This window comes from Dermacentor silvarum, chromosome 1 (assembly GCF_013339745.2).
Source record: "Dermacentor silvarum isolate Dsil-2018 chromosome 1, BIME_Dsil_1.4, whole genome shotgun sequence".
Taxonomy (NCBI): domain Eukaryota; kingdom Metazoa; phylum Arthropoda; class Arachnida; order Ixodida; family Ixodidae; genus Dermacentor; species Dermacentor silvarum.
In genome coordinates this window covers 371,132,893-371,146,527 of record NC_051154.1, presented here as the reverse complement: position 1 = coordinate 371,146,527, position 13,635 = coordinate 371,132,893, and positions in this window count along the sequence as shown.

Genomic DNA, 13,635 nt, shown 5'->3' with positions numbered 1-13,635 from the left:
TACCTGGAATGGCTTTTCTTTCGAATGTCTGAATTTGGAACAAGCTTCGCTCACGGTGAACCTTAACGTAGATCGCGCTCGAAGTTTGTATTGAAGATATCGCGTACGGCAAGAATTGTTCGTGTGCGCTATCTCTGAAGCGAAATAAGCCAATACTATTGGAGCGTTAGGGCCATCTCTGCTCTTTCTCTTGTTTCCCTTACACCGTCTCACTGTGCTATGTTCATAATAAAGTAATGTCGAGTCTTAACAATTGTCGAATAAATACGTATGCATATGATAGTAAACCACTACTTACCGTGAGTGAAAAGCGCTTAGTGGTCAGCGAATCAGTCTCTGCACGCATGTAAGTATTTCACTTGATCGACTGTGCGAATTTATTTTTTTCGTTACTGTTATTCTTGCAAGCATGATGCTATTGTCCGCGTACTCATGCGAATACCGTTTTTTTTACTTTCTTACTTGCGCGGGCTCATTTAGCGCGTTTCTACGCCACGCACAGTTAGCGCATTACGGTTCCCGAACTTTAACACTGGCGCTAGGCCGCACTGATGAGGTTGAGACGTTCGTTTTTGCATTCTCTTGCTGCCCAAGCACATAGACAACGCTCAAAGATGGGTGAGCTCGATGCAGCACCACACTGTTGAAGTTAATTACCTTTTGGGCAGAGCCGCGTAGGGTGCGTGTGAATGCAGAGACAATGTTTTGGTGGACACAGGGTCTGCATACATCTTCCATAGGACACGATTTTTCCAGATCGTTGCGAATGTGTATTTACCGATCAGTTCTCTCGCAGAGTGCTCCAATTTGTATTATACCGGTGTCACACCGCCACTTTTGATAGCGATCGAGACCGATCTGGATCGGAATGTTCGACCGCGATTGGCTCCCTTCCGCAGATTGAGCAAAGAAGCCAATCGCGACCAAGAAATGCGACCCATATCGGGCTCCATCACGATCAAAAATGCGCCGTGTGACCCCCGTATTGGGCACGGGAATGAAGTCGTGTTTGAAAGAATAACAAATGTAGCCTCTACCACTACATACGAGAAAATATTGCATCAAAGAGCTGACAATTCTCGCAACCTGTTGGGAAATGTGCCAAAAAGAGTTTACCAAAATGCGTTATTTTACTGATGTGTGCATTGGTTCATATTACACTGAAATGCCAAGTCCTCAGGTGATGCAGGAAACCGGCGAAGCGTGAACATACCACATCGCGGCAGTGGTCTCGCGGAGTGCTGTGTTATGGACACACTTAGTCCACAAAATCGTTATTTTCCGCTGGTTGTTTATCCACCCATAAACTGCACAGTGCTGGCCTGTAGCCTTTTGATGATATATGCCATTATTTACGAGCGTAAGTCATTCGTGACAAAAATAAATGAAAACATCGAAGCAAAGCTACCACTCCGCAATGCAAGCGCAAGGCAAGCTCACAGTCCAGACCGAACAGGCAACACTGACACATGAGGGGTACGTGAGCCCAAAGTGTTGTTTGACAGCTTTCCTTAACGTATGACCCGCAGCTAGGGTGGCTAGAAGGGGAGGTGTGAATACCGGCGGCGCTTTCCTGCAGGCGCGCGTGACCCCCTTGCGCACCGATGCCACCAGGGGAAATATGGCGCTACCGCTCGCGGCGCGGGAAGCATAGCCGCGCCGGCATGCCGGCCTCGCCTCGCCTCCGTGCCTTCGCCGTCAGTTTTGGTCTCGTCGCCTGTTTTGTGGTGTTTCTCGCGATACATAGCGTGTTGCACAGCGTCGTCGTGGCATTGCCAATTGCCATCCTAGTATTATTCACGAGGCCTTTCACGCTAGCTCAATCTGATCACCACCGCCTTTTCTTCTTTTTTTTTTCTGTTTCCTTAGGTCTATCGTTCGTGACTTTATTAATAGAACTGCAGTCTTGATACCATGTCACATTCCTGCCCTCTCAGAAGATGCCTTGCCCACAGTACTTCCGAACTTGCCAAACTACATTAGAAGGACTCTGACGAAAGAAAGAAAAAGAAGAGATGTCTCACACGCTCCACGGGTCCCAGGTTCGGCACGCAAACCACTCCGGTATAGGCAGTTCCGCCTACTATGACCCTGTATGCCTGGACTACATATTCGACTCTCTGAGTACGAATAAAGTATTATTATTATTATTATCTTACAAGAGAAGCGGCGCTTGTCTATTGACAAGACGGGGGAATACATGCCCACCGGCAGACGTGGAGGCTGTAAATATACAGCGGGATGGAATGCCCAGTCCAGTCGCAGAAGAATTGTTCATTATCGAGCTTAAGCGACCTTTGGAACTGTGGTCACTGCAAAAGTTTAAACAAAACATTGCTCGTTACTGGACTGCAGAGTTTGCATTGAACGAAATGCTGCGCCTGTTGTGTTAACCAAAATGGTAGGGTTCTTCATTGGAGAAGGACTTGCCAGGGCCGCTATTTTGTAGCGATGACTTTAAAGTAATAATGCCTTTTCGCGCTTATCGCGCTTTGTCAGTGGTCAGAGCGACGGTCCGCTCGCGTTATCAACGGGATCAGCCGGCCGTGAGCGGTGGATGATAAGACTATTCCAAAATAAGTCATAAGACGTACATCGCTACAAAATCGCGGCCCAGCTGTAGCATCTACTTGGCTGGGGACCTTGGGGGCCTTGGGGGACAAACAGAAGGGACCTTGGGGGCCTTTTATATCTACCAGTCTATCAGAACCATTCTACAAGCTGGTCAATTAATGCCCTTATTGAAAACAAACTCACTCGTTTAATTGCATGCCAAAGCTTGGCAAAGTTTATGCAGTTGATCAATTGGTGATGTGCCAAAAATTGGTTGCCTAGAGCATTATGCTGCCCTGACAGCATCAGTTGTACGTTTTTATTGCGTAACAAGGATTCATTTTTTGCTTAAAGGTGTCATTCAGCAGGGCACTGAGAATAAACTAAAAGCACCGAAATATTGCGTGTTGTAGATCAAATTTTACCATAGTTGTTTTCCTCACTTAAATAAACTATTTTATGACCAGATCTGTTGCTGTCTGAAATCATAGTAAATTGCTTATTTGAGCGTCGAAAGGACATGCTACACGTCTTCAAGCGCTGGCACAAAGTGGTTTGTACGTCGAGAAGTAATCGGGTAATGACTGCAGTTTACAGGTCGTACGTACAGCACCCATAGGGTGATTACTGCTGACCTCGACGACGACGGTCGCATTTTGAGGGAGTCGAAATGCAAGGCACCTGTGTGCCGTAAGGTGTGAGTGCGCGTCAAAGAACCCGAAGTGGTCGAAATTATTCCAGAGCCCCCAGCCCCCATGATCCTGATCCGGAGGACAAAAAAAAAAGAAAAAAAAAACGCGTTTGAATCTATCGACGCAATGCGAACTGGGCCCGTAAAATCTCACAGGAGTAGTGATGTGGGCTGATAAAACGTTGATTTCATGGATAAAGACGTATATTCCATGACGCTCGCAGACAACGCGCGATACCCGAGGCTGGCGATGCGCTCATTTCGGATGCGTGCCTTCCCGCGCCTCGGTCAACAGCGCCGCCCTGCGGCATCGGTGCGCTGAGGGGTCACGCTTGCGCCGCCGGTATTCACACCTCCCCTTCTAGCCACCCTACCGCAGCTACTACGCCAGCAGGTTTTCTAATAAGTGCGAGCGGGGAAGGGGTCACACCAAAGGTCAATCACTTTGGCTGGCAGGTGCTGCCTGCTTGTTAGGATTTTTTCGAACCCATTGTGCTGGGCACTTTCGCTTTGGGCGGGAGAAGGCATGCTATGCATCTGTCACCCCCCCCCCCTTTCTTGGAACGTTGTTTTTATTGGTATGTTGTTTTGAGGGAGAGGGAGAAGGGCAATACTGGAAGCGCCGGCGATCCTAGCACAACACGATCCTAGCACAGGATTCGTGATTGGTGCCTCGGCGGACCACTCATAGCCACTCGGTGGCGAGTGGGTGGTAAATGCTTGGGGCGGGGCACCGAAGGGTTGAAAACGTGGCCGCGTCGCTCCGTCCAAGCGTTCTGGACAAACTACGGTGCTACGCACCATCGACTATGTCGATATAGGGTCGCCCTATGCGTACCAGTTCCGTCTTGTATGGGTTTTGTATTTTATTTGTAAATAGTTGTGAATAGAAGTGTTTTTTTTCTCAATCGTCATCGGTGTCTATTTCAGCTCAGCGAACCCGTCGCCGCTATTCGTAGCGGTAGAACTCCTCACTTGCGTACACCGTCTCTGGCGGTGCGTCTCGGACGCCCAAGTGGAGGAGTGGTACAACAACCTGGACATTACTACCGCTCTGTACATACACCCTCGCAGCGTCGGCGTGGAGTGCACAAGCGCCAAGTGTGAGGGAGCAAGAGGAAAGGGAACGTCTGGTTCTTTCGCAGCGTGAGTGTGACGTAGTGCTGCCTGCGGGGAGTGCGCACGCGCCAAGGGTGAGTAATCAAGGGGAGAATGAACGTCTGGCACGCAATCCGCCTTTTTCACGGCGCTACGGCGCATGCGCCCTGCCCTGGCGGATTAGTCGCGAAACGTTTTGGAAGGGTCACGCGGGCGGCCGTGCGGCCCCGTCTCGAGGAAACGTCCCCCCCCCCCAAAAAAAATAATAATAAAATGCGCTCGCACGCGCGCTACTGCAAGTGCAAACTCGTGCTGTGTACCTCGTTGAAACTTCACTGGTAGCTCGACGTCGCTGCGGTACCGAAAACGTGCGTAGCGTAAGACTGCAACTCCACTTTTAACAGAAAGCGGTGACGGCTTCGTCCAGACTGCACAGGGAACCACGTAGTTGCCGCCTTGCATTGATGGCTGTAATAGCAAATTTATCGATAAACCCATGCGTTACACTTGGACGACACTTAAAAACACGTTGCTGACGAAGACTTCTTGCAGCGTCGGTCCTCGCTTGCTGGTAGTGGCAGCGTGTGCCCGACTTACGTACTCGTTCAAGGCGCGGTAACACTAGGTCGATACGAGACCGACAAGACGCGCACGCCTACGATTGGCCGACCATTCAGCACTGTGTCGCTGAGACCATTTTATCATACCACGCCTACAAGACGTAACCGACGAGCGCGAGTTGTACTGCGACGGGCTTTCTTGTCGACGGTACCGATAAAATCAGCGTGCCGACCATCATTCGACCGAACGCGGCGCGATCGGCCTTCGAACCGATAAGGGCCTGTACACGCTCGAGCCGCCCATCGCCGCAAGCCGCACCGCATGCTGGCGGTCCAGTGGCGGCGGGCGGTTGGAGCAACCGGGCACAAAATTCGATTCACGCTGGGACCGGCGCAAGCGGTGCCGTACGCATGCGCCCTCTGGCTGGCAAAACAGATAACCAGCGACTGGCAACATGCAACACCGCGGTCGCAGCGTTTGTGTGCTGGCGACCAGCAAAATTTTGGCCCGAGCCAGGATTTTGTTATTACGTTTGTTTTCTTATTAGGTAATTTTCTGATTAGTGAGCTCGAGCGGTTCGCATGTGCCGGCATCCGCACTCCGATTTGGGGACGCGACGTATGTTAAGAGCCGGCAACCGAAAGGCGGGGCAAAGATGTTCTAAGTCGGCAACTATCGTCAACAGCAGACGACACTGGCATATTTTTGTCGGCGTGGGTTCAAGCTTCCGCGTCACGGCGAAAACGCAAAACTCTTGCACTGTCATACTCTGTTGACTGCATGTGTTGCGTTGGCGCGCTGAGCCACCTCTCGAACAGTGATCTTACCTGCGCCTTTTTTTTCGTTTTCCTTTCTTTCTTTTTTTTAAATCATTGCTACCGCATATATACTGTTGTAACAACATACATCGCTATGTACTCGGTTGTGTGCGGCGTGACGGCGCATTTTTTGTAGATGTGCTAGCGAAAGCTTGCAAGACCGCGCGTGCGTTTTTAAGCCAATGAACAAGGGATTTGTCGCAGCAACAGCGTAGCACGCTGAAGCGCCGCAGCGTTATACAGGGTGTTCATTTATAAGTTTTAAATTTTTTTTAGAAATCCTCTGTGGCAGGTAGCATAATTCTTATCGTTGAGCTGGGTTATTCGATGAGGCGGACATTAGTAACACGAGAAATCCCATATTGAACTAATTAAAAAATGACTAATCAACTTCTTAGTTAATTATTGTACAGCACATATTGTGATTTACGAATTGGAGCCGGTGAGCTTCTCAGGCATATCCACTTAGGATGAATTTCCAGAATGACGCCAGTTTGGAGATATGTGCCATCAAACTCGCCCTAAAAATGCACTGTTGTTCCACTTACTTTTTTACCAAAATGCTGTTTTATACATTGAAGCACTAAAGTAACTGGAACGCCCATGTATTTCGTCCCACACTTTGGAAAATAATATCTCAAAGCTGGCGTCATCCTGGAAATTCATTTCAAGTGGATGCGTCTTGCAAGCTCACCGGCTATAATTCGTAAATTGCAATATGTGTCGTAAAGTAATTAACTAAGAAGTTCATTAGTCAATTTTTGTTACTTGAATATGTGTTTCGATTTTTTGTGCTACTAATGTCCACCTCATCGAATAACCCAGCTCAACGATAAGAATTATGCTACCTGCCACAGGCGATTTTTAAAAATTCCGTAACACTTTAAAATGAACGCCCTGTATATTAACATAATCTTATACAGATGGTTCTATTATCGCGGAATACAGCTGTGTAGATCGACAAGTCACTTCTCTTCATCACCGAGCACGCGAGTGAATATTCAACTACAGCTTGTTGATTTACTTAAGGTTTTTTTTAGTAGCTGCCAAGTTAAAAGTGAGCGTACAATTCATTACATGATGGAATATGACCGTGTCACACAGCACTCGTGTTTGTTCATTCTGTGTTATGTCATTGTTCCATTGATGAAAAAAGCCGGCGAAGCAGTGCCCCCGGGCCTGACCAGAATCTTCGAGGCTAACCTCGAAGATCAGGCCCTAGGGACGCTTCTAGACCCCTTCAATGACTTTTGGACATCACGCAAGCTATCACAAGAATGAAAAACAGCTAAAGTACGCTTTATCCCCAAACCGGGCAAGTCCCCGCACATTGACAACCTGTGGCTGATATCCCTCACATCATGCATAAGCATAATCATGAAAAGAGTAGTACTCAAATGCCTCCAACAACACCTGGACGAAACCCAGGAAATGCCAGACCCCATGTTTGGCTTTATACGACAACTTGAGACCCAGGACGTGCTAATGCAATTGAAGGAGATTGTCATCCCTGCCACACACCACGGGCCCTTCTCGCGCTAGACCTGAAGTGGGCATTTGACGTGGCACACGAGGCGATATTTCCGAATCTCAACAACACAGGCTCAACAACACAGTGGCGAAAAGTAAGGATGGATGTTCAGCCTTGCTGGTGTGGCATTTCATAGGTTGTAACCCACCATATTTTTAACCAGGCAATAAGGAAATTATATGGTCACGCCGTACCATCAGTACAACTGAAGTGTTGCTTCGCCAAGGAGTCTCACTTCCACCTTCCCCATTTTGTAAACACTTTGTAAATATAAACTAGCACATGGTATGTAGTCACATTATATGCTGTCTGTATGCTTGGTGAAGTGCACCAAGCATTTTCTCACCCTTAAAACCTGGGCTAATGCTGTCTTTTCTTTAATAATAATTATGCAATAACCTTACTCAATACATTGCTGTGAGAACAATAGTTGGCTTAACAGTAGCACTGCACACATACCCTCATACCACATTGCAGACATACTCTATAGAGGCTGGCCACAATCAGCGTATCTGAAAGCCAGCTGAACAGGGTGCGAGTTCATGTGTATCAAATAAATGTCTGTTCCATTGAGAAATTATATATCTGTCTGTGATATAATTATCAATTCAGAATACATATGGCAGAAGAACAATACAGAAGACAACACAATCAAGTTCCCTGTGAGAAGCTGCTTTTTGCCACTATTACATGCAGCAAAAAGAGACTTCATTAAGCACTACTATGGCTTGCGTGCCTCTTTGTGCATTGTACAAGAAGTAAAGGTGGGCGAATGTAAACGTTTTCAAATACGAATTGAATAAAATATTATTTATCAAATATTCAATAGTCATACCACGACGCACGTACCTGTAGTAACAATATTTATTTTCATATAAAAAAATTAGGTACCACACCTTAACTAGTGCAAAAAGAGAGCTAAATATTGGGCACAAAGGATAAGTTTTAAATGCAAGACTACTAATTGTCACATAAAAAAATCGAAATAAACAGTCTATCAACAACTTTAGAGCCTGGCTGCAAAGAAGCTTTTCAAGAAAGAATGGCCTCTGAATAACTAGCTTTCAAAAACGTGCAATATATTGTTCCCAAGAAAACATCAAAGTTGTAGAAAAGAAAAGAATAGCTGATGAAGGACCTACGTGTTGTAGACATATGTAAAACTACTCGTTGCAAGGAAAACAGCACAGACTTGTAGCATAAAAGATCAGTCTGCTAGATCAAGAAATGTGTGGTCACCTTTCGCGTGAAAAAAAGCTCATGGGAAAGTTTTCTTGCCAATATGACTGAAAGATACTTTCGTAAACGTGCTTGCCTTTGGGAGGCTACATACACTTGTTCACATGCAAGTACCTGTCGCGTATTCATTGTTAAAGAAGTTCAATTAATATAATGACACGAGAGCCTCCTCTGATTAGGAAAAAATAATACTTGTGTGGTCATATATAGATAACATTTACAATGTCAAGGTACCCTTTTACATATTATGCAAGTACTCATGAAAGACAAGACTGCAAGAAACAGCATAAAACTAATGCAAAATCTATAACTGATTATGTCAATAAGATTTCCATTTCATGCGGCAAAGTATTTCACAGGCAGATAGGATGTGACATCTGTGATTCAGAGATATGTCATTGTATTGGGGCACAAGTATTGTACAACTGATAATTTTGGGAATAAAGAAATAACAAGCATTGATTCCCGGTATGTCACCATGCCACTTGTATCTTAAAAAGGACTATCACTTATATGTCAAGCTTGCACCATTATGTTTATGTGACCATACATGTGTACCCCATCTGCAATGAACCGTTGCTTTAAGTTATGACCACTGTCATGTCATTCCCGTACATTAATTGTGGTTTTGCACAATACACCTAGAAAACTTTTGAGCGGCATTGCAGTACTTTTTCTTGTATGAGCACACTGGCTTTCTGTCACAACACCCACTTCGCATCCATGATAAATGCTGCAGTCAAGCAAAATAGAGTGTCAGACTAAGGTACCTAAACTGCTTTCATTCAAGAAAACCTCAAACAAGGTTTAGATTCTTGAGGACACAAGTTACTTGCGTCCTTTGATCTAAGGCTGTTTTCTGCATGCAATGAATGTTAGGATTTCTGCTGTGCAAATCAATGTTAACCTGATAAAAGGGATGGCAAGCCAAAACTTCCATTCGTGATAGTAGTTACTACTGGGGCCAGATTAACCTATGGGCTAAGGGGGCTGCAGCTCCAGGCTAGGGGGCCCTGTGAGAAAAATGTTTCCTTGAATTAAACTTTATTTCTTGTGTACAGTACAGAATAAAACATAATGTGAACAAATACATTGGGATCACTAGCTCGAGGCCAGTTGCAATCCATAAAAAATGTACAGGAAGCAAAGCAATTAATTTAGCACAGACACGTGTACTTAAACTCAGCAACAATATGCACTTTACATTAGAAGAAGTAGAGAATACAATACAAAGAATCTTCAAAATGCAAACGGTATCATTGAACATCTACAAGTAAAGGAAAATGGACCAGAAAAAAGAAAAAGGAAGCGGTGAATGTATTAATAAACATACGAAAGATCACGAAAATGCAGTTTTAATTTTTTCTGAAAATTAGCTGCATTTCTAACTTACGTGGGCTGAACGTTCCTCTCGACTTCTCCAACACTTCAAATTCTCCGTTTACCACACACATTACAAGCCTTTGGAACCAGAAAATTTTGTTTTAGTGCACTGCGTGTACAGCGTCCTGATTCGGTAAAGTTGGTAGCAGAGAGTGGGTAGTCAGTAACGATGCTACTGTTAACCATTACAAGAGTTTAAAAATTTAGTAATGAAGTAAACGGTAAAACGTGTACGTGTTGAAAGAGCGGTGTCGTGTTAGCATTGTATTGTGAGGAAGTCATAAAGTGGACAGCCCTCTTTTGAAGTTTTATAAATGGCTCAATGTATGAATGGCCCAGAGATGTAACACAGTACCACAGGTGGCTGTGGAACAAGCTGAAATAAATTTCTCGAAGGGTTTCTGTATCAAAACGATTTCGGCTCTTGAGCAGAATATAACAAGCCTTGCCGAGATTTTTGCAAAGCTTGTCAATGTGAGGTTTACATAGAAACAACTCATCTAATTTGTACAACCCCTTGATGGGCCCCTCAGAAATTTAAGAGGACCGTTCACCAGGGCCCTGCGAAAAATTTCAGTTATACTATAAAAGTTGTAAAGTGTCTTCCAAGGAGTATTCTACCACAAGAATTCTTTAAAACAGCATAGTAGCAGCCGAAATAGAAGCAAAGAATCTGTAGTACAAGAACGTGACCTGCTCTTCGTGTACAGAGGCATTCTTTCCTTGGCGAACAGCAACGCAAAGGACCTTTCTCTCTTGCCTACTCCCATATAAGAAACCAGGGTTCACCTCCTTCTCTCTTTTTTTTTGCAAAACACCTAATGCACTTTTCTTCGTTTTTTTATTGAGATCACGACAACGGCATAATACATCCATGTTACATTTACAAGTCGAACTGTAATGAGTTTCTTGACATGATGGCAGATAATTAATGTAAGGAGATGGATCGTTGCGAAGGTGCATGAAGCTAAACATTGTTCCCTCGTCAATTCCACGCCTTACGTCTCTCATGTTGCCTAGCTTTCTGTTGTCCTTTGGTGCAGGCTACATGGTGACGTTCACAAAAGATTGACAGATGTTAGGCCCTTCTCGCATGCCCATCTTGTACAATGAATTACTGTGGCGGTTAGCACTGGTAACATCAGTAGCCACACTAACCGTGATTACGCAGCAATATGGCACCGCCCATGCAGCCCAGACCACCCGCTTCAATCTCAATTTGCCCTTTTACTAGCTGTACGCCCTGACAGCAATAAATAAATGGTAAAAGCCATCACTGCGTACTCTCATCTCATGCTGAGGACAAAGCATTAGGTATTTTTTGTTGTTCTTATTGAGATCAGCTGTTTGTTTTGACACTGCTAGGACTACACAGGCAGTAAAAGTGGTTCGGTTTCTATTTGGCAGGTGGCACCACAGCAGTTGCAATGGTGATGCATTGACGATGCAGAACGCTACGAAGGCGTCATTGTTCACTGCATCATTAATTCCTACTCTGCTCTAGTACGGTACGTGATGACAGTGGTGAGCAAACGTCAAATACACGCTGAGCAGATGGCGCGGTGCATGTGAACATTTATCAGGGTGTTCACTCTTACTAAAACTGGCTCAGGAGGCTGTATTGAACTGCTCAGATAGCGTGTCGATGAAGCGAAGCCCAACAGTAGCATTCATGGAAACGCAGCCTTTAGTTACAACGTAGGAACATTTGTTGCGTCACTGCTCCAACAGTGGCTGATGTATCGAAAGGATGGCAAGCAGACGCTGAGCAGCTGACACAGCATGGATGAACACATCTTGAGGGGAATTCAGCCTTCCTATTGGCTTAGAAGCCCTGCCGCTGCCCCAGTGCTGCAAGGAACTACTGAGACGGAGTATAACTGGCAAAGCACATTGTTCAGCATGAAAGGTTGGGCAGTGGCAAAGAAGGTGCGTTGCAGTGTCGTCACATCCGCAAAAAATAGCATGCGGCACATTTGCATTGTTTACATTACAGCACATGACACCTGGCACAAAATTAATTATTGCAATACGTGGAGCAGTGATATAACTTTTAAGCTGTTCCCTAGCCTCCCCTCTTCGTAAAGAGTAAAATGTGCAGTGACAACACTGGAAACAAACAACACGTGTACAAAGCAAGGAAAGCTGGTTTGATACAAAACCCATACTGAGATGCAAAGAGCACAAACGACCAGCAGTGCTTCTGCACTGTTTACTTCAGAGCACATGCATAAAAAGCACCCTAAAGAGCTTGTAGTGTGTGTCCAACTCAGCAGCTGCTTAGCTACAAGAAAGTTCGGCCAAGGAGAAGGAGGTTTCATTATTTTTCATTGTATGTGTACACGTACGGTTTGTTTCCGCCTACTTGAATTTTGGTTTTGGCATCCTTGAATTTTGGGCCTAATGCTCTGTACAAACCGTTCTGTATGCACGGTTCACTTCAGAGCATATGCATATCGCATAAAACGAATACTTATACGCCTAGCACCACTGTGACACATTGCACGTATACATAACAGTACCCTTCACCTCGTACAGTAAGAACCCCAGCACTCAAACGCTCTGTACGTGTTCGCGGTCACCAAGGCACATCGCAGCCCCCAAAACAGCTCACATGAAGCAAGGCACAAACAGCACATTACGAATGGCTGCGATGACGCGACAATAAAGCTAATCGCTACAGGTCATATGGTCACTTCTTAAACACAAACCAGCACTGCACAATGCACATACACGTATCAGCTTCGCAGCGATGAAGCGCGCACACACAACACCTAGGTACACCATACGCTGAGATGGGCGACCGCACTATTTTCGTTCTGGCGCGTACTGAATGCATGTGTCATGCTTAGAATGCGCGTGTATGTGAACGCCTTCGCGTTTGTACTGCTCGTACTGCACAAGCGAAATACGGCCCAACACACACGAAATCGCCGGTTTCATTGCTTCCGACGCTCGCGTAAACACAACACATTTCCATCTGTTGCCGTTGACGATCGCACGCGCTGAAGAGGTCAGGCAGGGTACATCGGATTGCTGCGTTCGACGACTGTCTCCGCGAGTTCTCGATAACTCTTGCAATGATTCCGCAAAAACACAAAAACGACAAAAAAAAACAAACTGCCACAGCAGCCTAGGCCTCGCGCTTCGCTTCGAACCAGCGCCATCCCAGGTGAAAATTTCCAACTGGGATCCAACTGGGATCAGCTGGGATGAACTGGTTCCAGCTGGAAACCAACTGGTCCCAGTTACACACCAACTGGTTCCAGTTGGAAAGCAACTGGGTAGCAACTGGTTCCAGTTGGAATCCAACTGGAACAATTTCCAGTTAAACTGGGGGTTGAATGGACCCAGTTGGGATCCAACTGGAACTTTGACCAGTTGTACTGGAACCAGTTGGAATTTTGACCAGTTGTACTGGAATCAACTGGTTCCAGTTGGATTCCAACTGGAACTTGACCAGTTGTATGAGTAGCAACTGGAACCAACTTAAACATTGGCCACTTGTACTGGTAGCAACTGGTTCCAGTTGGACTCCAACTGGAACTTTGACCAGTTGTATCAGTAGCAACTGGAACCAACTTAAACATTGGATAGTTGTACTGGTAGCAATTGGTTCCAGTTTGGATCCAAATGAAATGGTGACCTAAAGTTTAACTGAAAGCAAGCAACATGCAGTGCTTGCTAAGACAGCAGCAGCTAGTCCTACTGATACTGAGCAATTAAGTTTGGAAACTGAAACTTAAATTTAGTTGGAAGAA